This window comes from Lycorma delicatula, chromosome 4 (assembly GCF_047948215.1).
Source record: "Lycorma delicatula isolate Av1 chromosome 4, ASM4794821v1, whole genome shotgun sequence".
Taxonomy (NCBI): domain Eukaryota; kingdom Metazoa; phylum Arthropoda; class Insecta; order Hemiptera; family Fulgoridae; genus Lycorma; species Lycorma delicatula.
This window is the reverse complement of record NC_134458.1, coordinates 107334219-107360578: the sequence shown is the minus strand read 5'-3', so window position 1 is coordinate 107360578 and position 26360 is coordinate 107334219. Positions and strand designations below refer to the sequence as shown.

Genomic DNA, 26360 nt, shown 5'->3' with positions numbered 1-26360 from the left:
TTTAGTATAGTTGGAAATCGGAAAAATTTACAATCATTTTAAAAATTTCTATCCTTCTTCACCCTCTTTAAAACACCTACAGGATTCTCCCTCCGTAGAAGAAAAATGATTGGTTACTTAAAAAAAAATTGTGCCAGAAGTGGGATTGGAACCCACGCCCTCGTAAGAGGACCAGAATACCCGGCTCAGACGATGTCTGATAAGGTTAAGAATCCTTGAGTCTGGCGCCTTTGACCACTCGGCCATTCTGACAACTGATGTAGTCGTGGTTAAATCATTCTACAAAATTTAATTTTACACAATTTTCTTACTTTTATTAATTATCCGTAATTTAATTTAATTATAACACAAAATATATTTTATATATAAATAACACGTAAATTAACGCATTAACGCAAGGACCACTTTTTTGCCTCGTTTTGTCATTTCTTCCATCATTCATATGTGTAACTGAATTTTAATTTAATATTTACAAATACTATCCATTGGATGACAACAGTAAATTAAGTATTTAACAGCACAGTAGATCTACTCTCAGATGCAGATGCAGCGAGTCGCATTGCACTTAGTAACAGTGGCATGGCTGTTCAGTTGAACCGCTGCGCAACGCACCGTCGCACCTCTAAAAATTCAAAATTCAAATAAAACACGAAAAAAGTTTTTAGAAATTTATCATTTGGCAAGCCGTAATTTTGCGAATATCTCGTTTAGTATAGTGGGACATCGGAAAAATTTACAATCATTTTTAAAATTTCTATCCTTCTTCACCCACTTTCAAACACCTATAGGTTTCTCCCTACGTAGAAGAAAATGTTTAGTTAATTAAAAAAAAAAAAATTTGGCAGAAGCGGGAGTCGAACCCACGCACGCCCTCGTAAGGACCAAAAACCAGGCTCAATCAAGGAAATGAATCCTCGAGACTGACGCCTTTGACCACTCGGCCATTCTGCCATCTGATGTAGTCATCGTTTAATCTTTCTTCAAAATTTAATTTTACACAATTTTCTTACTTTTATTAATTTGTAATTTAATTTAATTTTAACACAAAATATATTTTAAATATAAATAACAAGTAAAATTATATTTTAATGCACATAAATTTCTCATCAAAACTATGTAAACAATTGTGTAATAATAACTAAAAGAGGATAGTGTGTACGTAGGATTATAAAGCAGGGTGAGAATTGGTGGTTGCCTCTTTCCATTCCAGCAAAAATTTTTTTCTAATGTAAAAAGTTAAAGAAATTTAATGGGTCTAGAATATGAGTAGAATAGATAAGAAAGAAAAAATATAACAAGTGAAAGAGAAAAATTCAAAAAAATTAACATAATGGTTTGCCGTAATTTAGTCTAGAACGTCTCTCAGATTAGTTAAAACATATTTCCTATGTAGAACTTTACTTTTTTAATAACCTTAACCTAAAAGGCAGTAAGATGTTCACACAATTTTCTTACTTTTATTAATTATCCGTAATTTAATTTAATTATAACACAAAATATATTTTATATATAAATAACACGTAAATTAACGCATTAACGCAAGGACCACTTTTTTTTCCTCGTTTTGTGATTTGTTCCATCATTCATATGTGTAACTGAATTTTAATTTAATATTTACAAATACTATCCAATGGATGACAAGAGTAATTTAGGTATTTAACAGCACAGAAGATCTACTCTCAGATGCAGATGCAGCGAGTCGCATTGCACTTAGTAACAGTGGCATGGCTGTTCAGTTGAACCGCTGCGCAACACACCGTCGCACCTCTAAAAATTAGAAATTCAAATAAAACCCGAAAAAAGTTTTTAGAAATTTATCATTTGGCAAGCCGTAATTTTGCGAATATCTCGTTTAGTATAGTTGGAAATCGGAAAAATTTACAATCATTTTAAAAATTTCTATCCTTCTTCACCCTCTTTAAAACACCTACAGGATTCTCCCTCCGTAGAAGAAAAATGATTGGTTACTTAAAAAAAAAATTGTGCCAGAAGTGGGATTGGAACCCACGCCCTCGTAAGAGGACCAGAATACCCGGCTCAGACGATGTCTGATAAGGTTAAGAATCCTTGAGTCTGGCGCCTTTGACCACTCGGCCATTCTGACAACTGATGTAGTCGTGGTTAAATCATTCTACAAAATTTAATTTTACACAATTTTCTTACTTTTATTAATTATCCGTAATTTAATTTAATTATAACACAAAATATATTTTATATATAAATAACACGTAAATTAACGCATTAACGCAAGGACCACTTTTTTGCCTCGTTTTGTCATTTCTTCCATCATTCATATGTGTAACTGAATTTTAATTTAATATTTACAAATACTATCCATTGGATGACAACAGTAAATTAAGTATTTAACAGCACAGTAGATCTACTCTCAGATGCAGATGCAGCGAGTCGCATTGCACTTAGTAACAGTGGCATAGCTGTTCAGTTGAACCGCTGCGCAACGCACCGTCGCACCTCTAAAAATTCGAAATTCAAATAAAACACGAAAAAAGTTTTTACAAATTTATCATTTGGCAAGCCGTAATTTTGCGAATATCTCGTTAAGTATAGTGGGAAATCGGAAAAAATTACAATCATTTTTAAAATTTCTACCCATCTTCACCCCCTTTCAAACACCTATAGGTTTCTCCCTACGTAGAAGAAAATGTTTAGTTAATTAAAAAAAAAAAAATTTGGCAGAAGCGGGAGTCGAACCCACGCACGCCCTCGTAAGGACCAAAAACCAGGCTCAATCAAGGAAATGAATCCTCGAGACTGACGCCTTTGACCACTCGGCCATTCTGCCATCTGATGTAGTCATCGTTTAATCTTTCTACAAAATTTAATTTTACACAATTTTCTTACTTTTATTAATTTGTAATTTAATTTAATTTTAACACAAAATATATTTTAAATATAAATAACAAGTAAAATTATATTTTAATGCACATAAATTTATCATCAAAACTATGTAAACAATTGTGTAATAATAACTAAAAGAGGATAGTGTGTACGTAGGATTATAAAGCAGGGTGGGAATTGGTGGTTTCCTCTTTCCATTCCAGCAAAAATTTTTTTCTAATGTAAAAAGTTAAAGAAATTTAATGGGTCTAGAATATGAGTAGAATAGATTAGAAAGAAAAATATAACAAGTAAAATCGAAAAATTCAATAAATTAACATAATGGGTTGCCGTAATTTAGTCTAAAACGGCTCTCAGATTAGTTAAAATATATTTCCGATGTAGAACTTTAATTTTTTAATAATCTTAACCTAAAAGGCAGTAAGATGTTCACACAATTTTCTTACTTTTATTAATTATCCGTAATTTAATTTTATTATAACACAAAATATATTTTATATATAAATAACACGTAAATTAACGCATTAACGCAAGGACCACTTTTTTTTCCTCGTTTTGTGATTTCTTCCATCATTCATATGTGTAACTGAATTTTAATTTAATATTTACAAATACTATCCATTGGATGACAAGAGTAATTTAGGTATTTAACAGCACGGAAGATCTACTCTCAGATGCAGATGCAGCGAGTCGCATTGCACTTAGTAACAGTGGCATGGCTGTTCAGTTGAACCGCTGCGCAACACACCGTCGCACCTCTAAAAATTCGAAATTCAAATAAAACACGAAAAAAGTTTTTAGAAATTTATCATTTGGCAAGCCGTAATTTTGCGAATATCTCGTTTAGTATAGTGGGAAATCGGAAAAATTTACAATCATTTTTAAAATTTCTATCCTTCTTCACCCCCTTTCAAACACCTATAGGTTTCTCCCTACGTAGAAGAAAATGTTTAGTTAATTAAAAAAAAAAAATTTGGCAGAAGCGGGAGTCGAACCCACGCACGCCCTCGTAAGGACCAAAAACCCGGCTCAATCAAGGAAATGAATCCTCGAGACTGACGCCTTTGACCACTCGGCCATTCTGCCACCTAATGTAGTCATCGTTTAATCTTTCTTCAAAATTTAATTTTACACAATTTTCTTACTTTTATTAATTTGTAATTTAATTTAATTTTAACACAAAATATATTTTAAATATAAGTAACAAGTAAAATTATATTTTAATGCACATAAATCTATCATCAAAACTATGTAAAACAATTGTGTAATAATAACTAAAAGAGGATAGTGTGCACGTAGGATTATAAAGCAGGGTGAGAATTGGTGGTTGCCTCTTTCCATTCCAGCAAAAATTTTTTTCTAATGTAAAAAGTTAAAGAAATTTAATGGGTCTAGAATATGAGTAGAATAGATAAGAAAGAAAAAATATAACAAGTGAAAGAGAAAAATTCAAAAAAATTAACATAATGGTTTGCCGTAATTTAGTCTAGAACGTCTCTCAGATTAGTTAAAACATATTTCCTATGTAGAACTTTACTTTTTTAATAACCTTAACCTAAAAGGCAGTAAGATGTTCACACAATTTTCTTACTTTTATTAATTATCCGTAATTTAATTTAATTATAACACAAAATATATTTTATATATAAATAACACGTAAATTAACGCATTAACGCAAGGACCACTTTTTTTTCCTCGTTTTGTGATTTGTTCCATCATTCATATGTGTAACTGAATTTTAATTTAATATTTACAAATACTATCCAATGGATGACAAGAGTAATTTAGGTATTTAACAGCACAGAAGATCTACTCTCAGATGCAGATGCAGCGAGTCGCATTGCACTTAGTAACAGTGGCATGGCTGTTCAGTTGCACCGCTGCGCAACACACCGTCGCACCTCTAAAAATTAGAAATTCAAATAAAACCCGAAAAAAGTTTTTAGAAATTTATCATTTGGCAAGCCGTAATTTTGCGAATTTCTCGTTTAGTATAGTTGGAAATCGGAAAAATTTACAATCATTTTAAAAATTTCTATCCTTCTTCACCCTCTTTAAAACACCTACAGGATTCTCCCTCCGTAGAAGAAAAATGATTGGTTACTTAAAAAAAAATTGTGCCAGAAGTGGGATTGGAACCCACGCCCTCGTAAGAGGACCAGAATACCCGGCTCAGACGATGTCTGATAAGGTTAAGAATCCTTGAGTCTGGCGCCTTTGACCACTCGGCCATTCTGACAACTGATGTAGTCGTGGTTAAATCATTCTACAAAATTTAATTTTACACAATTTTCTTACTTTTATTAATTATCCGTAATTTAATTTAATTATAACACAAAATATATTTTATATATAAATAACACGTAAATTAACGCATTAACGCAAGGACCACTTTTTTTTCCTCGTTTTGTGATTTCTTCCATCATTCATATGTGTAACTGAATTTTAATTTAATATTTACAAATACTATCCATTGGATGACAAGAGTAATTTAGGTATTTAACAGCACGGAAGATCTACTCTCAGATGCAGATGCAGCGAGTCGCATTGCACTTAGTAACAGTGGCATGGCTGTTCAGTTGAACCGCTGCGCAACACACCGTCGCACCTCTAAAAATTCGAAATTCAAATAAAACACGAAAAAAGTTTTTAGAAATTTATCATTTGGCAAGCCGTAATTTTGCGAATATCTCGTTTAGTATAGTGGGAAATCGGAAAAATTTACAATCATTTTTAAAATTTCTATCCTTCTTCACCCCCTTTCAAACACCTATAGGTTTCTCCCTACGTAGAAGAAAATGTTTAGTTAATTAAAAAAAAAAAATTTGGCAGAAGCGGGAGTCGAACCCACGCACGCCCTCGTAAGGACCAAAAACCCGGCTCAATCAAGGAAATGAATCCTCGAGACTGACGCCTTTGACCACTCGGCCATTCTGCCACCTAATGTAGTCATCGTTTAATCTTTCTTCAAAATTTAATTTTACACAATTTTCTTACTTTTATTAATTTGTAATTTAATTTAATTTTAACACAAAATATATTTTAAATATAAATAACAAGTAAAATTATATTTTAATGCACATAAATCTATCATCAAAACTATGTAAAACAATTGTGTAATAATAACTAAAAGAGGATAGTGTGCACGTAGGATTATAAAGCAGGGTGAGAATTGGTGGTTGCCTCTTTCCATTCCAGCAAAAATTTTTTTCTAATGTAAAAAGTTAAAGAAATTTAATGGGTCTAGAATATGAGTAGAATAGATTAGAAAGAAAAATATAACAAGTAAAATCGAAAAATTCAATAAATTAACATAATGGGTTGCCGTAATTTAGTCTAAAACGGCTCTCAGATTAGTTAAAATATATTTCCGATGTAGAACTTTAATTTTTTAATAATCTTAACCTAAAAGGCAGTAAGATGTTCACACAATTTTCTTACTTTTATTAATTATCCGTAATTTAATTTAATTATAACACAAAATATATTTTATATATAAATAACACGTAAATTAACGCATTAACGCAAGGACCACTTTTTTTTCCTCGTTTTGTGATTTGTTCCATCATTCATATGTGTAACTGAATTTTAATTTAATATTTACAAATACTATCCAATGGATGACAAGAGTAATTTAGGTATTTAACAGCACAGAAGATCTACTCTCAGATGCAGATGCAGCGAGTCGCATTGCACTTAGTAACAGTGGCATGGCTGTTCAGTTGCACCGCTGCGCAACACACCGTCGCACCTCTAAAAATTAGAAATTCAAATAAAACCCGAAAAAAGTTTTTAGAAATTTATCATTTGGCAAGCCGTAATTTTGCGAATTTCTCGTTTAGTATAGTTGGAAATCGGAAAAATTTACAATCATTTTAAAAATTTCTATCCTTCTTCACCCCCTTTCAAACACCTATAGGTTTCTCCCTACGTAGAAGAAAATGTTTAGTTAATTAAAAAAAAAAAATTTGGCAGAAGCGGGAGTCGAACCCACGCACGCCCTCGTAAGGACCAAAAACCAGGCTCAATCAAGGAAATGAATCCTCGAGACTGACGCCTTTGACCACTCGGCCATTCTGCCATCTGATGTAGCCATCGTTTAATCTTTCTACAAAATTTAATTTTACACAATTTTATTACTTTTATTAATTTGTAATTTAATATAATTTTAACACAAAATATATTTTAAATATAAATAACAAGTAAAATTTTATTTTAATGCACATAAATTTATCATCAGAACTATGTAAAACAATTGTGTAATAATAACTAAAAGAGGATAGTGTGTACGTAGGATTATAAAGCAGGGTGGGAATTGGTGGTTTCCTCTTTCCATTCCAGCAAAAATTTTTTTCTAATATAAAAAGTTAAAGAAACTTAATGGGTCTAGAATATGAGTAGAATAGATTAGAAAGAAAAATATAACAAGTAAAATCGAAAAATTCAATAAATTAACATAATGGTTTGCCGTAATTTAGTCCAAAACGTCTCTCAGATTAGTTAAAATATATTTCCTATGTAGAACTTTAATTTTTTAATAATCTTAACCTAAAATGCAGTTAGATGTTCACACAATTTTCTTACTTTTATTAATTATCCGTAATTTAATTTAATTTTAACACAAAATATATTTTATATATAAATAACACGTAAATTAACGCATTAACGCAAGGACCACTTTTTTGCCTCGTTTTGTCATTTCTTCCATCAGTCATATCTGTAACTGAATTTTAATTTAATATATACAAATACTATACATTGGATGACAACAGTAAATTAAGTATTTACCAGCACGGTAGATCTACTCTCAGATGCAGATGCAGCGAGTCGCATTGCACTTAGTAACAGTGGCATGGCTGTTCAGTTGAACCGCTGCGCAACACACCGTCGCACCTCTAAAAATTCGAAATTCAAATAAAACACGAAAAAAGTTTTTAGAAATTTATCATTTGGCAAGCCGTAATTTTGCGAATATCTCGTTTAGTATAGTGGGAAATCGGAAAAATTTACAATCATTTTTAAAATTTCTATCCTTCTTCACCCCCTTTCAAACACCTATAGGTTTCTCCCTACGTAGAAGAAAATGTTTAGTTAATTAAAAAAAAAAAATTTGGCAGAAGCGGGAGTCGAACCCACGCACGCCCTCGTAAGGACCAAAAACCCGGCTCAATCAAGGAAATGAATCCTCGAGACTGACGCCTTTGACCACTCGGCCATTCTGCCACCTAATGTAGTCATCGTTTAATCTTTCTTCAAAATTTAATTTTACACAATTTTCTTACTTTTATTAATTTGTAATTTAATTTAATTTTAACACAAAATATATTTTAAATATAAATAACAAGTAAAATTATATTTTAATGCACATAAATCTATCATCAAAACTATGTAAAACAATTGTGTAATAATAACTAAAAGAGGATAGTGTGCACGTAGGATTATAAAGCAGGGTGAGAATTGGTGGTTGCCTCTTTCCATTCCAGCAAAAATTTTTTTCTAATGTAAAAAGTTAAAGAAATTTAATGGGTCTAGAATATGAGTAGAATAGATAAGAAAGAAAAAATATAACAAGTGAAAGAGAAAAATTCAAAAAAATTAACATAATGGTTTGCCGTAATTTAGTCTAGAACGTCTCTCAGATTAGTTAAAACATATTTCCTATGTAGAACTTTACTTTTTTAATAACCTTAACCTAAAAGGCAGTAAGATGTTCACACAATTTTCTTACTTTTATTAATTATCCGTAATTTAATTTAATTATAACACAAAATATATTTTATATATAAATAACACGTAAATTAACGCATTAACGCAAGGACCACTTTTTTTTCCTCGTTTTGTGATTTGTTCCATCATTCATATGTGTAACTGAATTTTAATTTAATATTTACAAATACTATCCAATGGATGACAAGAGTAATTTAGGTATTTAACAGCACAGAAGATCTACTCTCAGATGCAGATGCAGCGAGTCGCATTGCACTTAGTAACAGTGGCATGGCTGTTCAGTTGCACCGCTGCGCAACACACCGTCGCACCTCTAAAAATTAGAAATTCAAATAAAACCCGAAAAAAGTTTTTAGAAATTTATCATTTGGCAAGCCGTAATTTTGCGAATTTCTCGTTTAGTATAGTTGGAAATCGGAAAAATTTACAATCATTTTAAAAATTTCTATCCTTCTTCACCCTCTTTAAAACACCTACAGGATTCTCCCTCCGTAGAAGAAAAATGATTGGTTACTTAAAAAAAAATTGTGCCAGAAGTGGGATTGGAACCCACGCCCTCGTAAGAGGACCAGAATACCCGGCTCAGACGATGTCTGATAAGGTTAAGAATCCTTGAGTCTGGCGCCTTTGACCACTCGGCCATTCTGACAACTGATGTAGTCGTGGTTAAATCATTCTACAAAATTTAATTTTACACAATTTTCTTACTTTTATTAATTATCCGTAATTTAATTTAATTATAACACAAAATATATTTTATATATAAATAACACGTAAATTAACGCATTAACGCAAGGACCACTTTTTTTTCCTCGTTTTGTGATTTCTTCCATCATTCATATGTGTAACTGAATTTTAATTTAATATTTACAAATACTATCCATTGGATGACAAGAGTAATTTAGGTATTTAACAGCACGGAAGATCTACTCTCAGATGCAGATGCAGCGAGTCGCATTGCACTTAGTAACAGTGGCATGGCTGTTCAGTTGAACCGCTGCGCAACACACCGTCGCACCTCTAAAAATTCGAAATTCAAATAAAACACGAAAAAAGTTTTTAGAAATTTATCATTTGGCAAGCCGTAATTTTGCGAATATCTCGTTTAGTATAGTGGGAAATCGGAAAAATTTACAATCATTTTTAAAATTTCTATCCTTCTTCACCCCCTTTCAAACACCTATAGGTTTCTCCCTACGTAGAAGAAAATGTTTAGTTAATTAAAAAAAAAAAATTTGGCAGAAGCGGGAGTCGAACCCACGCACGCCCTCGTAAGGACCAAAAACCCGGCTCAATCAAGGAAATGAATCCTCGAGACTGACGCCTTTGACCACTCGGCCATTCTGCCACCTAATGTAGTCATCGTTTAATCTTTCTTCAAAATTTAATTTTACACAATTTTCTTACTTTTATTAATTTGTAATTTAATTTAATTTTAACACAAAATATATTTTAAATATAAATAACAAGTAAAATTATATTTTAATGCACATAAATCTATCATCAAAACTATGTAAAACAATTGTGTAATAATAACTAAAAGAGGATAGTGTGCACGTAGGATTATAAAGCAGGGTGAGAATTGGTGGTTGCCTCTTTCCATTCCAGCAAAAATTTTTTTCTAATGTAAAAAGTTAAAGAAATTTAATGGGTCTAGAATATGAGTAGAATAGATAAGAAAGAAAAAATATAACAAGTGAAAGAGAAAAATTCAAAAAAATTAACATAATGGTTTGCCGTAATTTAGTCTAGAACGTCTCTCAGATTAGTTAAAACATATTTCCTATGTAGAACTTTACTTTTTTAATAACCTTAACCTAAAAGGCAGTAAGATGTTCACACAATTTTCTTACTTTTATTAATTATCCGTAATTTAATTTAATTATAACACAAAATATATTTTATATATAAATAACACGTAAATTAACGCATTAACGCAAGGACCACTTTTTTTTCCTCGTTTTGTGATTTGTTCCATCATTCATATGTGTAACTGAATTTTAATTTAATATTTACAAATACTATCCAATGGATGACAAGAGTAATTTAGGTATTTAACAGCACAGAAGATCTACTCTCAGATGCAGATGCAGCGAGTCGCATTGCACTTAGTAACAGTGGCATGGCTGTTCAGTTGCACCGCTGCGCAACACACCGTCGCACCTCTAAAAATTAGAAATTCAAATAAAACCCGAAAAAAGTTTTTAGAAATTTATCATTTGGCAAGCCGTAATTTTGCGAATATCTCGTTTAGTATAGTTGGAAATCGGAAAAATTTACAATCATTTTAAAAATTTCTATCCTTCTTCACCCTCTTTAAAACACCTACAGGATTCTCCCTCCGTAGAAGAAAAATGATTGGTTACTTAAAAAAAAATTGTGCCAGAAGTGGGATTGGAACCCACGCCCTCGTAAGAGGACCAGAATACCCGGCTCAGACGATGTCTGATAAGGTTAAGAATCCTTGAGTCTGGCGCCTTTGACCACTCGGCCATTCTGACAACTGATGTAGTCGTGGTTAAATCATTCTACAAAATTTAATTTTACACAATTTTCTTACTTTTATTAATTATCCGTAATTTAATTTAATTATAACACAAAATATATTTTATATATAAATAACACGTAAATTAACGCATTAACGCAAGGACCACTTTTTTTTCCTCGTTTTGTGATTTCTTCCATCATTCATATGTGTAACTGAATTTTAATTTAATATTTACAAATACTATCCATTGGATGACAAGAGTAATTTAGGTATTTAACAGCACAGAAGATCTACTCTCAGATGCAGATGCAGCGAGTCGCATTGCACTTAGCAACAGTGGCATGGCTGTTCAGTTGAACCGCTGCGCAACGCACCGTCGCACCTCTAAAAATTCGAAATTCAAATAAAACACGAAAAAAGTTTTTACAAATTTATCATTTGGCAAGCCGTAATTTTGCGAATATCTCGTTTAGTATAGTGGGAAATCGGAAAAATTTACAATAATTTTTAAAATTTCTATCCTTCTTCACCCCCTTTCAAACACCTATAGGTTTCTCCCTACGTAGAAGAAAATGTTTAGTTAATTAAAAAAAAAAAATTTGGCAGAAGCGGGAGTCGAACCCACGCACGCCCTCGTAAGGACCAAAAACCAGGCTCAATCAAGGAAATGAATCCTCGAGACTGACGCCTTTGACCACTCGGCCATTCTGCCATCTGATGTAGCCATCGTTTAATCTTTCTACAAAATTTAATTTTACACAATTTTCTTACTTTTATTAATTTGTAATTTAATATAATTTTAACACAAAATATATTTTAAATATAAATAACAAGTAAAATTTTATTTTAATGCACATAAATTTATCATCAAAACTATGTAAAACAATTGTGTAATAATAACTAAAAGAGGATAGTGTGTACGTAGGATTATAAAGCAGGGTGGGAATTGGTGGTTTCCTCTTTCCATTCCAGCAAAAATTTTTTTCTAATATAAAAAGTTAAAGAAACTTAATGGGTCTAGAATATGAGTAGAATAGATTAGAAAGAAAAATATAACAAGTAAAATCGAAAAATTCAATAAATTAACATAATGGTTTGCCGTAATTTAGTCCAAAACGTCTCTCAGATTAGTTAAAATATATTTCCTATGTAGAACTTTAATTTTTTAATAATCTTAACCTAAAATGCAGTTAGATGTTCACACAATTTTCTTACTTTTATTAATTATCCGTAATTTAATTTAATTTTAACACAAAATATATTTTATATATAAATAACACGTAAATTAACGCATTAACGCAAGGACCACTTTTTTGCCTCGTTTTGTCATTTCTTCCATCAGTCATATCTGTAACTGAATTTTAATTTAATATATACAAATACTATACATTGGATGACAACAGTAAATTAAGTATTTACCAGCACGGTAGATCTACTCTCAGATGCAGATGCAGCGAGTCGCATTGCACTTAGTAACGGTGGCATGGCTGTTCAGTTGAGCCACTGCGCAACACACCGTCGCACCTCTAAAAATTCGAAATTCAAATAAAACCCGAAAAAAGTTTTTAGAAATTTATCATTTGGCAAGCCGTAATTTTGCGAATATCTCGTTTAGTATAGTTTGAAATCGGAAAAATTTACAATCATTTTTAAAATTTCTATCCTTCTTCACCCTCTTTAAAACACCTACAGGTTTCTCCCTCCGCAGAAGAAAAATGATTGGTTAATTAAAAAAAAAAATTGTGCCAGAAGTGGGATTCGAACCCACGCCCTCGTTAGAGGACCAGAATACCCGGCTCAGACGATGTCTGATAAGGTTAAGAATCCTTGAGTCTGGCGCCTTTGACCACTCGGCCATTCTGACAACTGATGTAATCGTGGTTAAATCATTCTACAAAATTTAATTTTTTCACAATTTTCTTACTTTTATTAATTATCCGTAATTTAATTTAATTTTAACTCAAAATATATTTTATATATAAATAACACGTAAATTAACGTCATTTCTTCCATCAGTCATATATGTAACTCAATTTTAATTTAACAACAGTAAATTTTATGACAACAGTAAATTAAGTATTCAACATCACAGATGATCTACTCTATGTAATGATACATGTGTGGTAATCAAGTGGAACACCGCTAAATACAAATCCATATAGTCTCGTTGTACCCCTATGCCATAATGAAAGGGAAAATTAGAATTATTATTAATTATGCAATTATCCACATCTTTCTGATTATTACATACATACGTGAACCGCCAACTGGGCCCACAAATGTGTAGCTCGGATAAACAAGAAAATGCAGATTCAGCGAGTCGCATTGCACTTAGTAACGGTGGCATGGCTCTGTAGTTGCGCCGCTGCGCCACATACCGTCGCATCTCTAAAAATTCAAGTAAAACCAATATCTAAACGTTTTTAGATATTGATCAGAAGAGTATTTGCAAGTCTTAATATAGTGAATATCTCGTTTAGTATAGTCGGAAATGGGAAAAATTTGCAATAATTCTTTTAATTTCTATCCTTCTTCACCCCCTTTCGAATTCGAATTAAAAATAATAAGAAATTGGTTTTTATATATTCACATGAAGATTAGACACACGCACACAAAATCAAATATCTATATTTTTTACCAGGAAAATTCTCTGTTTCACTATTTTAACCGTTTAAACTCTGAACTTCAAAAACTCCTTTCTTAGTGTGCATTTATACCTTAAGAAGAACCAGTATACAAATTTCCATCAATTTATCGTCGGTAGTTTTTTCTGGGCGTTGATAATGATTCAGTCAGAACATATCTTATAGGTACAAATTTAAAATAAAAATTTTTAATCTTCTCTTACTTATCGTAAACTAACTTTATTAAACTTTTATTTAACAAAAAGGATACTTCTAAAAACAATTAAAGTTTAACTTATTGATTTTTTTCTACTTTGTTATCAGTTTAAATGATTATAAGATTATAAATTTTGTCTAATTTATTTTCACAGACTGGCATTGGTTTTTCGTTCATTTTTTGTATTATTGGGAAATTTAAGATGAATTGACTAAGCATGATTACAAATTATTGAACTAATTCACTTTTACAAAATATAAATTTTTAACTTTCAAAGATTCATTTCGTTCTTCTTTATCGTCTTTAAGTCTTTAATGTGAAGACAGAAAATAGGTAAATTTTGCCATTATCAGATTATTTTATCCACAGAAATTCTCTTTCTTTTCTTTAGCTATATGTGGCTAAAAAATCCATGACATTGAATTTTAATTATTTTTTGTAGAGAGAATCATTCATAATTCGATCTATACTTTTCCGTTTATTCTAGACACTAGTATAAAAATTCAATTATCTTTCTATGAGATACAATTATTAGATAATTAAAGAACGGTAAAAGACGTAGAGTTTTATTTTAGATTTGATTGTTTCACTCTAATTTCGATAATAATAATGTTTGTTGTTATTTTTGTTCCAAGTTTTTATCTTTAAGAAATGAATTAATTTCTATGATATTTTTTCGTGAAGAAAGTTCCTTTTTTTGGTTGATTTGTATGTTTTTTTCTGAGTGATTAAGTGTAAGATATTTTTAACTAGGTATATCATCATCAAAATAAATGAATTGAAGATATTAATTACGTTTTCTCATTACTGTTTAATATAGAATTTTTATATTACAATATTTAAAAATTACGTAACTTATAAATTAATGTTAAAATTACAAATGATAGACGTTGTAAGGTTGAGATTAAATCAAGTAAGGAAGATTTTACAATAAAAGAAGTGTGCTAGGGTACCTTAATATGCGTATAAAAATAAAAGATATTTACATAAATTTTTTGTATGGAGCGTAGCACATTAGAATAACGTAATCTAGAATAGAAAAGTCGAAAGGAAAATAGTAGAAGCTATTGAAATATAATTTTACATACGGATGATGAAAATCAGGTGAGTATAAGATGAAGAGGTCTCTCTGACCTCATTAACGGGTCGTGATAAACAGGGAAGGAGCAAAGTTTTTGTAGATCCTTGTCAGAGACGAACTAGGTTGATGGGTCTTATACTTATTCTAGTAATAAAGAGATGTACAGGAGATAAAAACTGTGGAAGACAAAGATGAGGAATATTGATGAGTTGACATATGATAGATAAAAAACATTAATATAGGATACTGAACTAAAAGGAATTGAGAATAGCTGTCAAACAAATGATGACAGAAAATATATAAAAATCCATCATTATAAATATGCGTTTGTAATTAAAATAGAAAAATTCAATTTTGTGGAGGAAAAAATAGAATACAATCAAAGAAATAATATATATATATATACCTCTTTCTAAAGAGTCTTAACTTATGTTCGACAGCAGCCTCTTTATTCTTTTCTGTGTATTTCTATTCTTATATTTCATTCAAAATAAATGCTTCTTTTAACAAAATTTAAAGTCAATGTAAAAGCACTTAGCCTAGATAATAATCGTGCAATAATTGTTAAATATTCGTAAAAACAGAGTGAATATCTTTAATAATTAAAATTTTATATAAAAAAATTTTTTAGGTAATATTTTCAAATATAGTAAGAATTCTTTTTTTATTAACATTTCTTTATTCATAATATTGACAGAAATCTGACAAGTAACATTTATGTAACCATGAGATAAAGCAATCGATTTTTAACTATCATATGATTACTGAAAAACAATATACTTTCTGCTTTTCAAAACTAATAAAAAGTTGGTACAAAAATAAAATAGCATTGCAGTATTACAATATTGCATTTTTTTTTAAAAAAACGTGGTTTTTGTTAAAAGAAAACTATTCTAAGGTAAAGTTGAAATCTACTCAAAAGTTTTTAATTCAAGACAAATTAATTATGTAAGTATAAATTAATCTCTAAATATTTAGAAAATTCTCATAGTACAGGAAATGTTAAATTTACTTTTGTTCAGCCAAAGATAAACTTCAATTCAAACAACATCGTTGTAAAACCGCAAGACGCCAGTACGCATATTCACTGGCGCTAGCACATCCCTTAAAAATAAACTGATTTTTATTTGTGTAGAACAAAGTTGTTTTTCTCTATTTGTTTTCTTTTTTTCATAAACTAACCAGAAGGATAAAGATCCTGTTGGTTTAATGGTAATAATAAGTATCAGAAATAAAACTATTTTCTAATTTTATTGGAATGATATTATAAATAATAAGCTATTTTCTAATATTAAAAATTACAACTTACTCCTTTTCAGAAAAAATTAATTTTCTGATATCGAGTTGGAATAGTTTGGGAAATTACCTTAAAGTAACATGTATAAAAATTAAAAAAAAAAAGGTCTTTTCAAAAGACAGATAAAAAACTAGGGTAATCTGGAAGGCAACATTTAAATTAACTTAAGAGTATATATCTCTTACCTTTTAAATAAATGTGCATACAAAAAAGAATTATGAAAATTGGTATATTGTTATTGTACGGTAAAATAAACTTTCAGAAGAAGTAAAAAAATCCAACTTCCTTAAATTTCATTTAGTTTCACAAAAGCAAAGTTTAAAATTCAAAGCGGCAACAAAAACTTAATTAACTTTTAATTTTGTACCAACTTCAATTTTAAAAATTGAAAAAATTCTATGTCCTATGTTTGTGTGTTATTTTTTAACGCTTTTATTTAAAGTTGTATCAACACTTACAGTCATTAGCGACTAAAATAACACTACATAATCATAAATAACAAAAATAAACGATAAAGTAACAGGAACAATAAAGAATAAACAAAGACAAGTAACAACAAGCACAAACTAAAATAAATAAATCAGACAAAAACCACTAAATTGCATTCTTCATTTCACTGTAGGAGAGAGACCGCAACAGACGTTTACATATTCTTTCCGGTTTAGTACAGATTTCATATTTGTATCCAGGTCTAAGATTTTTCGAATGGTCCCAGAAATTGAGCAATCAAAGAGCCGATGGTGCACGGACCATTTGACCTTACACGCCGTACAGATCTGATGAGGGCAGCCAAATAGATGAGCGTAGGTAAACCTAAACCTGGTATGTCCAAACCTTTTCAACCTTATTTTTATATGAAACGTTTTAATTTCTATTTAAATTAAGGATAAGATCATGTTTCAATTTAAAAAGAAAGTATTCGCAAAAAAATAAAAATAAGAAATTAGCAATTGATGAAACATAAGAAAAAAAATACCGAAAAACAAGTCAAGATTACTACAGAAAATAAGCAACGGTTAAATTATATACAGAAATAATTGTAATTTTATGTTTCCAAATATTCTTCTTGAATCTTTACAAACAGTTTTTGGGTTTTTATAATGTAATAATAATTTCACCTGAGGTAGATATAACAATTTTTGCCCTGAGGTAGATATTCCCCACGTCCGGAACACAACATCTACGTTCCACGTCCAGGGCGGCAACAGCTGTACTCAAGTACATTACATATAGCTGGCTAACGGGGTTCCGAGTGTTGTTTCTCGGATATACTTTTTTCGGTCGATTTACATCTATAGGCCGAATTACAGGACTGGACTTTACGGCCACCTGCAGATACGACATTATTAACGATTACGGAAATGGATTAATACCGCCTTTAGAGCTGGCGATGTGGCGGCCACGGTCAAAGTTATTTGCAGGTGTAACGGAGACCTTTCGTCGTCCACATGCCCCCCGCGATGGCAAGCATGTAGTTAAGGTGCCCATGTTCAGAGCATGGGAGCCCTGAAAGCTTCGGTGTGTAGGGGCCTGGAGTCAGTGCAGAGACTGCGCATCCGCTCTCTGCCAGGACATATGCCGGTTCCACCGGAGTACCGGAACGGACCTCCAAGGTTGGTAGCCCTGGAGTGGGGTGTACCTCGGCGGCTAGCCTTACTACAGAAGGGATTATTTGTTCATGGAAACTGAACAATTAAACGTGGCAGAGGGTTCACGTAAACACCCTCGTTTAGAGCCGGCTGTTTCGCCTGAAGCGAAACGCCGAAAGAGTACGGAGATTAAGAGGAGTGAGATTGAGGCTAGGAAAAGCTTGCAGAAAGCTTTTTTCAAGAGCAGCATCCCAAAACCCAAGTATTTGGTTATTACGAAGGAAGAAGGTAATTTCTCGAGGGTGAGTCCTTTCCTCATCGCTCGAGAAATAAACAAATGTGCTGGAGGCCCTGTTAAAGAAATAAGAAAAACTTTTACGGGACTTCATGTAGAGACTGTTAATGATATACAGTCTCAGAAGATTCTAGGACTGAAGAAAATTGGAGAGCTAGCAGTACGTGTTGATCCCCACGGCACGCTCAACACCTCAAGGGGTGTTGTGGTCTGTCGGGATCTTTTAAATTGTTCGGAGCAAGAGATTGTAGAGGAACTGGCAGCACAAGGAGTAATAGAGTGTCGTCGATTGAACATGAGAAGGAACGGTGAGGTCTTACCCTCAGCTTCTCATGTCCTCACTTTCAACCGGCCTACTTTGCCAGAAAAGATAAGAGCGGGGATTCACCGTTTGGATGTGCGGGCATTTGTTCACAGCCAATGAGGTGCTTCAAGTGCCAACGCTTTGGCCACACCGCTCTTAGATGCGAAAGACCGCAAATATGCGTGTGCGGTGAAGAGGTGCATGAGGGAGAGCCGTGTAAAGAGCCTCCTACATGTGTTAATTGCAAAGGAGCGCATTCTTGTAGATCAAGGAATTGTCCTGTCTACAAAGATGAAGTAGCTGTGCAGGAAGTAAAACCCCTGCAAAAAGTCAGCTACTTCGATGCAAAGAAGATAGTTAACGCCCGTAAGCCTAGAGCAACAACAACTTACTCTCAGGCTGCGGCTGCCGCTCCTGTTACTGCTCCAGTTGCTGTCGATGAGGGTCAACTCATAAGTAAACTTGCTCCGACCTTGGCTAATATGATTGAAAGAATTATAGACAATAAAATGAAACCTTTCAATAGTAAAGAGCCAATAAAGCCAAAGATATTAGTACAGCCTCCTGAAGATAAAACACAGAAAGTTGCTCTTACTCTCAAGAAAACGGACGCCAAAGCAGAAAGTCAAGTCCGCCTCAGTGAGATTCTTGATGAAAAGAAAAAAGTGACTCCTACAGAGACTGTTATGGAGGCTCCAAAGCCTCCAGCAACTGAGTTGGCCTCTAAACCCCAGAGGCCACAAAAAATCACACAGGGGGGCGAGTGTCCCCCCTCCCACAGGCGGTGACCGGTGCTACCCCCGTGTCGGGGAGTGCCCAGGTTGCCGCCTCTCAATCGGCGCCTGAAACCGGCGCCGATCCATGTCCGTCGTCGTCGGCGGCTTCGGTGGTCTCCGACACGGAGACCGGAAGCCTTACAGGCGACGACCTTCTCCGCGAACATGCTGCTGTTCGCAACATGGAGAAGAAACGAAAAAAAGGATGGCCGAAAGGAAAACCCAGACAATAATTTAATTAAAAATTAGTGAGTCGATAGTACAGTGGAACATCAATGGATGTTTTTCAAACATCCATGAGCTCCAACGCTTGGTACATGATGTAGACCCGATCTGTATATGTCTGCAAGAAACACATTTCCGCCGAAATGAAAATTTTAAATTAAAAGGTTTCAATATATTTCGGCGAGATCAACCGCCAAATATAAGAGTTAGAGGTGGAGTAGCTATATTAACATCGACTAGAGCTACCACCGAAGCTGTTGTTCTAAACACAAACCAACAAGCGGTTGCCGTTAGAATGAAGCGTCCGCTCCAGGTCACTGTCTGCAGCATATACTTGCCGTATTTTGATTGGAATAAGGATGACATAGCAAGACTAATTTCCGAGCTTCCCCCACCTGTTTTACTGGTGGGTGACTTTAATGCTCATAATTCTCTTTGGGGATCAGATCGAGTAGATATCCGTGGAAGAGAACTGGAAGGGTTCCTGATGAATTCAGAACTTATTATTTTAAACGACGGATCAGGAACCTTTTTCAATGCCAGAGATGGATCGACGTCCTGTATAGATCTTGCACTTATAAGCGGATCGATAGCACCGAGGTACAGCTTCCATGTTATAGACGATCTGCATGGAAGCGATCATTTCCCGGTGCAAATTGTAACTGATGTTACAAGAACAATATATCCCATCCCTAAAAGATGGTTATTTGAAAAGGCAGACTGGACGAGCTTCACAGCTAGAACGATACTCCCGGAAACAACTGGAGTTATCGGAGACGATGTCGACGCCATAACAAATGCAATAATTGAGTCGGCATCGAGATATATTCCCAAAACATCTGGGAAACTTACAAAGAAACCCGTTCCATGGTGGAACGATGAAATAAGTGAAGCTATAAAAAGAAAGAAAAGGGCGTATAATGCCTTTAAGAAGCGTCCTAGTATAGAAAATCTTGTTGCCTTTAAGAAATACAGGGCGTATGCAAAACGTCTTATGATAGATTCGAAAAAACGATCCTGGCAGCAATACGTGTCATCCATCGACAAAACTACTACTGCATCAGATGTTTGGAGGAAAGTGAAGGCGATTTGTGGGCGTAATGATTTTGCTCCCATAACTAGCCTTCAAGATGAAGATGAAATAAAAGACACTCCATATGAAATTGCAGAGCTGTTATCCAGTCACTTCGAAAAGGCCAGCAAAACGGCCAACTACGAGGAAGGTTTTCGAACCAAAAAAGAAGAACTCGAAGGTCTACTAAATTTTAGAACTGAGTATAATTATTCATATAATGTACCATTTAAAATGGAAGAATTCGCGAAAGCGTTGGAAAAAGCAGGTAACACAGCTGCTGGTCCGGATGAAATCCACTATAATATGATCAGGCAGCTGAATACCACTGCAAAGTGTAGATTATTAGAACTTTATAATAAAATATGGCGGGATGGAACGTACCCGCAGCAGTGGAAAAAAGCTCATGTTGTTCCAGTACCAAAGAAAAATAAAAATTTAACAGACCCCAATAGCTACCGTCCTATTTCTTTGACGTGTGCTATGGGGAAAATGTTGGAAAAAATTATTAATAATCGACTCGTCTGGGTTTTGGAAAAAGAAAACCTGATATCACCGTATCAAGCAGGTTTTCGACAATACCATTCTACCACTGATCAAATGATCAGCTTAGAGGACATTATATATAACAGCTTTATTACAAGGAAACATTGTGTCGGAGTCTTCTTTGATCTTCAGAAGGTTTTCGATATGACCTGGCGTCATGGTATAATGCTCCAGTTACATGAATGGGGCATTCGTGGCAATCTGCCGATACTGCTCAGCAACTACATGAATGACCGTACCTTCCAAGTACGCGTCAACAATAAATATTCATGTGAAAGAATTTTGGAAAATGGCATACCGCAAGGTTCGCCGTTGAGCGGTACCTTGTTTACCATTGCCATTAATAAATTGATATTAGCCATTCCAGTAGAAATCAGCAAAAGCGTCTATGTTGATGATCTGGCAATCGTATATGCCAGCAACAAGACTGCTATGGTGAGGTACAAATTGCAAAGAGCAATCAATGCTCTAAATGAAGTTGCAAAGAATAATGGATTCCAATTCTCACCAGAAAAAACGTGCTGTGTACACTTTTGTAGGAAGAGAATTCCTCATCAAAATCCTGCGTTGACAATTGATGATAATCCAATACAATATAAAGACAGCGTAAGATATTTAGGACTAGTATTGGATAAATCCCTTACATGGGGATTACATATACAGGACTTGAGTGATAGATGCAAAAGAGTCCTAAACATTATAAAATGTTTATCGAACTTAAATTGGGGCTCAGAAAAAGAGACATTATTGAGATTGTATAAAGCATTGGTTCAATCTAAACTAGACTACGGATGTATCGTATATTCATCCGCTAGAAAGTCGCACTTAAGAAAGTTAGACGTAGTTCATAATAGCGGAATAAGATATGCAACAGGCGCTTTCCGCACAAGTCCGGCGGCTAGTCTGATGTCTGAAGCCGGAATAATGCCACTACATTATAGAAGAGAGATCCTCTTGTTAAGATATGCAGCAAATATATGGGCTTTCCCTGCTCATATAAATAATAAATTGTTTACGAATCATCCCATGGCTGCATTATACGAACGTCGTGCTACCTATTCCAGACCAGCCGAAATTAGGTACCACGAATTAAGAAATAAATATGAAATTGCCATTCCAGATACATTGGCAATTTCTACTAGAGAAATACCGCCATGGCTCTTGCCAGCGGTTAATACAAGTTTGGATCTCTATCAAGGAGAAATAAAAAAGAAACCAGCAGTGATCATCCAGCAGGAATTTTTGGCAACCGTCAGTAGTTACGAAGAACATATTATAATTTATACTGACGGTTCTAAAACCGAACATGGTGTTGGATGCTCGATATATGTAAATGAAGAAGCCCACTCTTGGAGACTGCCAGATGTGGCCAGTGTCTACACGGCAGAACTCACTGCAATTCAGCAAGCTCTTCGCTACACTGAACACTATTGCGAAGAGAGAGTGCTAATATGTTCCGATTCATTAAGTGCACTCATCGCAATTCGGAACAAGAACATTAAGGATGTCCTAATTGCAAACATCCTGTCCATTTTATACGTACTAAAACAACGAGGACAGCGATGCGTATTTGTATGGACTCCGGGGCATGCTGGTATTACAGGTAATGAAATCGCAGACGAAGCTGCCAGAAAGGCAACAGTCTGCGATGACTTGGATGCATTTCCTGTAAGAGTGGCAGATGTTAAAAACCGTCTAACCAACATAGTAAGAAACAAGTGGAACGCTGAATGGAGGAGTTTAAATACAAAATTAAACTCGGTTAAAACTTCTGCTTATAAATGGAAAAGCGACTTTAAGTTGACTCGCCGTGAACAAGTAGCGGTGACCAGACTTAGAATCGGTCACACGGGATTAACAAATTTATATTTGTTAACCGGCGAAGTGAGACCAATGTGCGGTGTTTGTAAGAAAACACTGACAATCAAGCATCTAATAGAAGAGTGTACCATATATGAGGACCTCAGAAAGAGATTCCGTCTTACAAATAATATTAGTGCTGATCTGGATAATGGAAATGAAGAAAATATAGTTGCATTTTTACACGCCAGTGGACTTCTTAAAAGTCTATAAAATGGAAGTTTAAAGCTGTGGTAAAAGATACTCTAACCGGTAGTTTTATATATACATATAAGGGAGTCTCGAAGCGTGGCACGTATAGTGACGGGAGGTAGCCCTCTTGCCTAGGCCATTTTGGCTCACCTGCATTCAAGAGCAGTGAGTCGGGGTGTGTCCAATGATGGCATGGGGGACCCTCAAGTGTGGATTGAGGGCGCGAGGCTATGGGTGTAGGCCGTGCATGCCTATGACCTGATATAAGAAGGATTCAACTGCCACGGCACCCTGGCACGACTGATATACTGCTCAACGGCGGTTCTGGTCGCCCCGAGGGTGCTTAAGCAAACTATAAATGAGACTTCATAGAAGAAAGAAAGATATGGTATTGATTAGTTTAATTTTAATTTTAAGTTCATGGTCTTTTGAGAACCTATCTCAAATTTTAATATTGGGGCCCTTTACATCCCGTAAGTGTTTGTGATTGTCCTTGTCTTTCATGTTTTAATGTTTATTGTGAAGTTTGTGTTTTTAAATAAAATGTAAGGGCCCTTTACACCCTTACATATGACGATCCTGATGGAGATAATAATTTCTTTTAAAGAATGTGACGAGGGCTAATGACCTTAGCAGTCGATGCCCGTAAAAATTCAGTTAAAAAAAAAAAAATAATAATTTCACTTTCACACAGATTATTTTTAAATTTTTACGCTATAAAAATATAGGAAAAAAATATGAAAACTAACACTGAAAAGTAATCTTCAACTTTACGATTTAGAAAATCTAACTTTGATTTAATCACGCATAAATCAGTATTGGTTAATATTGATTAATTTGTTTATGTACAGATTGTGAGATAAAATCAGATATAAATATGACGATAAAACTTCATGCATCAACTAGGATAAAACTCGATGTCTTTAGTATAAACAGTTCTGATTTTCTCACAATTCAGATTTCAAATTTATATATTTGAGTCATATTTTATAAATGAGTAATAATTTATAGGAATAAATTCAATGATGAAATTTAGGTAAATTTAATATAATTTTAATATTATGAAATCTACCTATGTATGTTTACGCGTACGTAACTTTAGTATTCTCAAAAAATATATTTTTAATATTTATTTATTATGACACGTCGAGCGAAAGAAAAGAAGTACCACGTATTATATAATATTCGTGCTAAAGCTTGAGTAAAAGAAGTAATATAATTATATTAATAATAACAATTTTTGAATAAAACAGTATATTATGAAAAAATGATAAAAAAGAATTTAATTGCTACCTACGCTCGACCTTTAAAAGAATTACAATAATGCTTTTATCCTAACAGATAAATGTTAAAAATTAATGAAGGAAAAATTATATCGTAATAAATATATACTTCATTTAAACATAAAAATTGAAGAACTTTTTAAAGTTGCTTTATTTTTTTTTAATATTAACACTTTATTCATTGAATTGATAATAATGGAATATATCACTTCAATATTTATATGTAATCGATAGTAATCGATTCAGTAATCGATAGTAATATGTTACCAAAAATATTAAGAATTAATAGAGAAAAGTGAAAGAAAAAAATCAAATTTATAAATTTTCATAAAAAAACTTTCGTATGTGTGGGAGGAGAGTGGTGGCGATTAAAAAATCTTTTTTATGTAAGTGAGTTTGTGAGAGAAAAAATATTGTAAGTTATTTACTATTTTTACAACAAAAGCATAAAATAATAATTAACATAGAAAGGGAGGAATAGAAGTTGGATTTGTAATATATTTCTCGTGATGGCTTATGGTTTCGATTATACAACCTCAACCCATTACATTACCGACTAACGTCACAATACTGTGAGGTTATATGTATATATAATATTTATAATCGATAGTAAATTATAACAGGATAAAAATTTGTTGCTGACTGACACAGCAGAAAAATAACACCGAAAGCATTATCCTTCCTACTTGAAAAACCTATTCCTGATAAAACCTTTTGGATAATGAATGCCATTAAAACCGCCGTTAAGAAGTGATAAGTCCGATTCTGGGTCGATATTTATTCCAGTTCACGGCCAGAGAATTGTGTCGCTGGCATTTATCATTTTGAAGTTTATCACAGCTATAAATTTATGGGCCCAAATGGCGGTTTATGTACGCAAATAATCAGAAGGATGTGCAGAATTGCATAATTAATAATAATTCTAATTTTCGCTTTCATTGTAGCCCACATGGATTTCGAGACCATATGGATTTGTATTTAGCGATGTTCCACTTGATTACCACAGATGATTCGTTACATAGAGTAGATCTTCTGTGCTATAAAATACTTAATTTACTGTTGTCAACCAATGGATAATATTTGTAAATATTAAATTAAAATTCAGTCACACATATCTGTTAGAAGAAATCATAAAACGAAGAAAAAAGAGTGGTCCCTTCGTTAATGCTTAAGTATCAATTAACGTTTTATAGTAATTTTGACACAAATTAAAATAGATTTGCATTTATAAATTCAAACATCTAACAGCTTTTCAGTTTAAGAATATTAAAAAATTAAAGTTCTGTACAAAAAAGATAATTAACTAGTCTGAGAGACGTTTTAGTCTAAATTAGGGCAAAAAATTATGTTAATTTAAGAATTTCTCTCTTTTGTTTGTTATATTTTTTATATCTTATCTATTCTACTCATAAACTAGACATATTAAATTTCTTTAACTTTTTACATTAGAAAAAGATTTCTGCTGGAATGGAAAGAGGAAACCACCAATTTACAACCTGCTTTGTAAATTGGTGGTTTCCTCTACGCGCACACTACCCTCTTACTTATTATTACATAATTGTTTTACATAGTTTTGATGATAAAATTATCTACATTAAAATATAGTTTTACGTGTTATTTATATTTCAAGTATATTATGTGTTAAAATTAAATTAAATTACGGATAATTAATAAAAGTAAGAAAATTGTGAAAAATTTAAGTTTTGTAGAAAGATTCAACAACGACCAAAGCAGATGTCAGAATGGACGAGCAGTCTAAGCCGCCCATTGTGGCCATCTGAGCACCGAGTTCAACGAATTCTGCATTATATCCCTCGTAGTTCCAATTTCCTACCTCTGCAGGTGATAGTGATATCATCAGAGAAGATGCATTTGTTAACTGACAGAATGATAACATCAGCCACCCCATTGACAGCAACCAAGAA

At 33.1% G+C, this 26360-nt stretch overlaps 1 protein-coding gene and 6 non-coding genes across 7 annotated transcripts in view; all 7 read right to left on the bottom strand.

Moving 5' to 3' along the window:
• Window positions 1–26360, bottom strand: part of LOC142322689 (guanylate cyclase 32E) — an 857649-nt gene that overhangs the window by 358115 nt on the left and 473174 nt on the right. The window lies entirely within an intron of this gene.
• TRNAL-CAA (transfer RNA leucine (anticodon CAA)) lies at window positions 132–252 on the bottom strand. Its single transcript has 2 exons — window positions 215–252; window positions 132–177 (listed from the first exon to the last, which is right to left on the bottom strand). It is a non-coding gene; the product is annotated as a tRNA-Leu (tRNA).
• Window positions 1984–2104, bottom strand: TRNAL-CAA (transfer RNA leucine (anticodon CAA)). Its single transcript has 2 exons — window positions 2067–2104; window positions 1984–2029 (listed from the first exon to the last, which is right to left on the bottom strand). It is a non-coding gene; the product is annotated as a tRNA-Leu (tRNA).
• Window positions 4978–5098, bottom strand: TRNAL-CAA (transfer RNA leucine (anticodon CAA)). Its single transcript has 2 exons — window positions 5061–5098; window positions 4978–5023 (listed from the first exon to the last, which is right to left on the bottom strand). It is a non-coding gene; the product is annotated as a tRNA-Leu (tRNA).
• Window positions 9115–9235, bottom strand: TRNAL-CAA (transfer RNA leucine (anticodon CAA)). Its single transcript has 2 exons — window positions 9198–9235; window positions 9115–9160 (listed from the first exon to the last, which is right to left on the bottom strand). It is a non-coding gene; the product is annotated as a tRNA-Leu (tRNA).
• On the bottom strand, window positions 10967–11087 carry TRNAL-CAA (transfer RNA leucine (anticodon CAA)). Its single transcript has 2 exons — window positions 11050–11087; window positions 10967–11012 (listed from the first exon to the last, which is right to left on the bottom strand). It is a non-coding gene; the product is annotated as a tRNA-Leu (tRNA).
• Window positions 12818–12938, bottom strand: TRNAL-CAA (transfer RNA leucine (anticodon CAA)). The gene is made up of 2 exons: window positions 12901–12938; window positions 12818–12863 (listed from the first exon to the last, which is right to left on the bottom strand). It is a non-coding gene; the product is annotated as a tRNA-Leu (tRNA).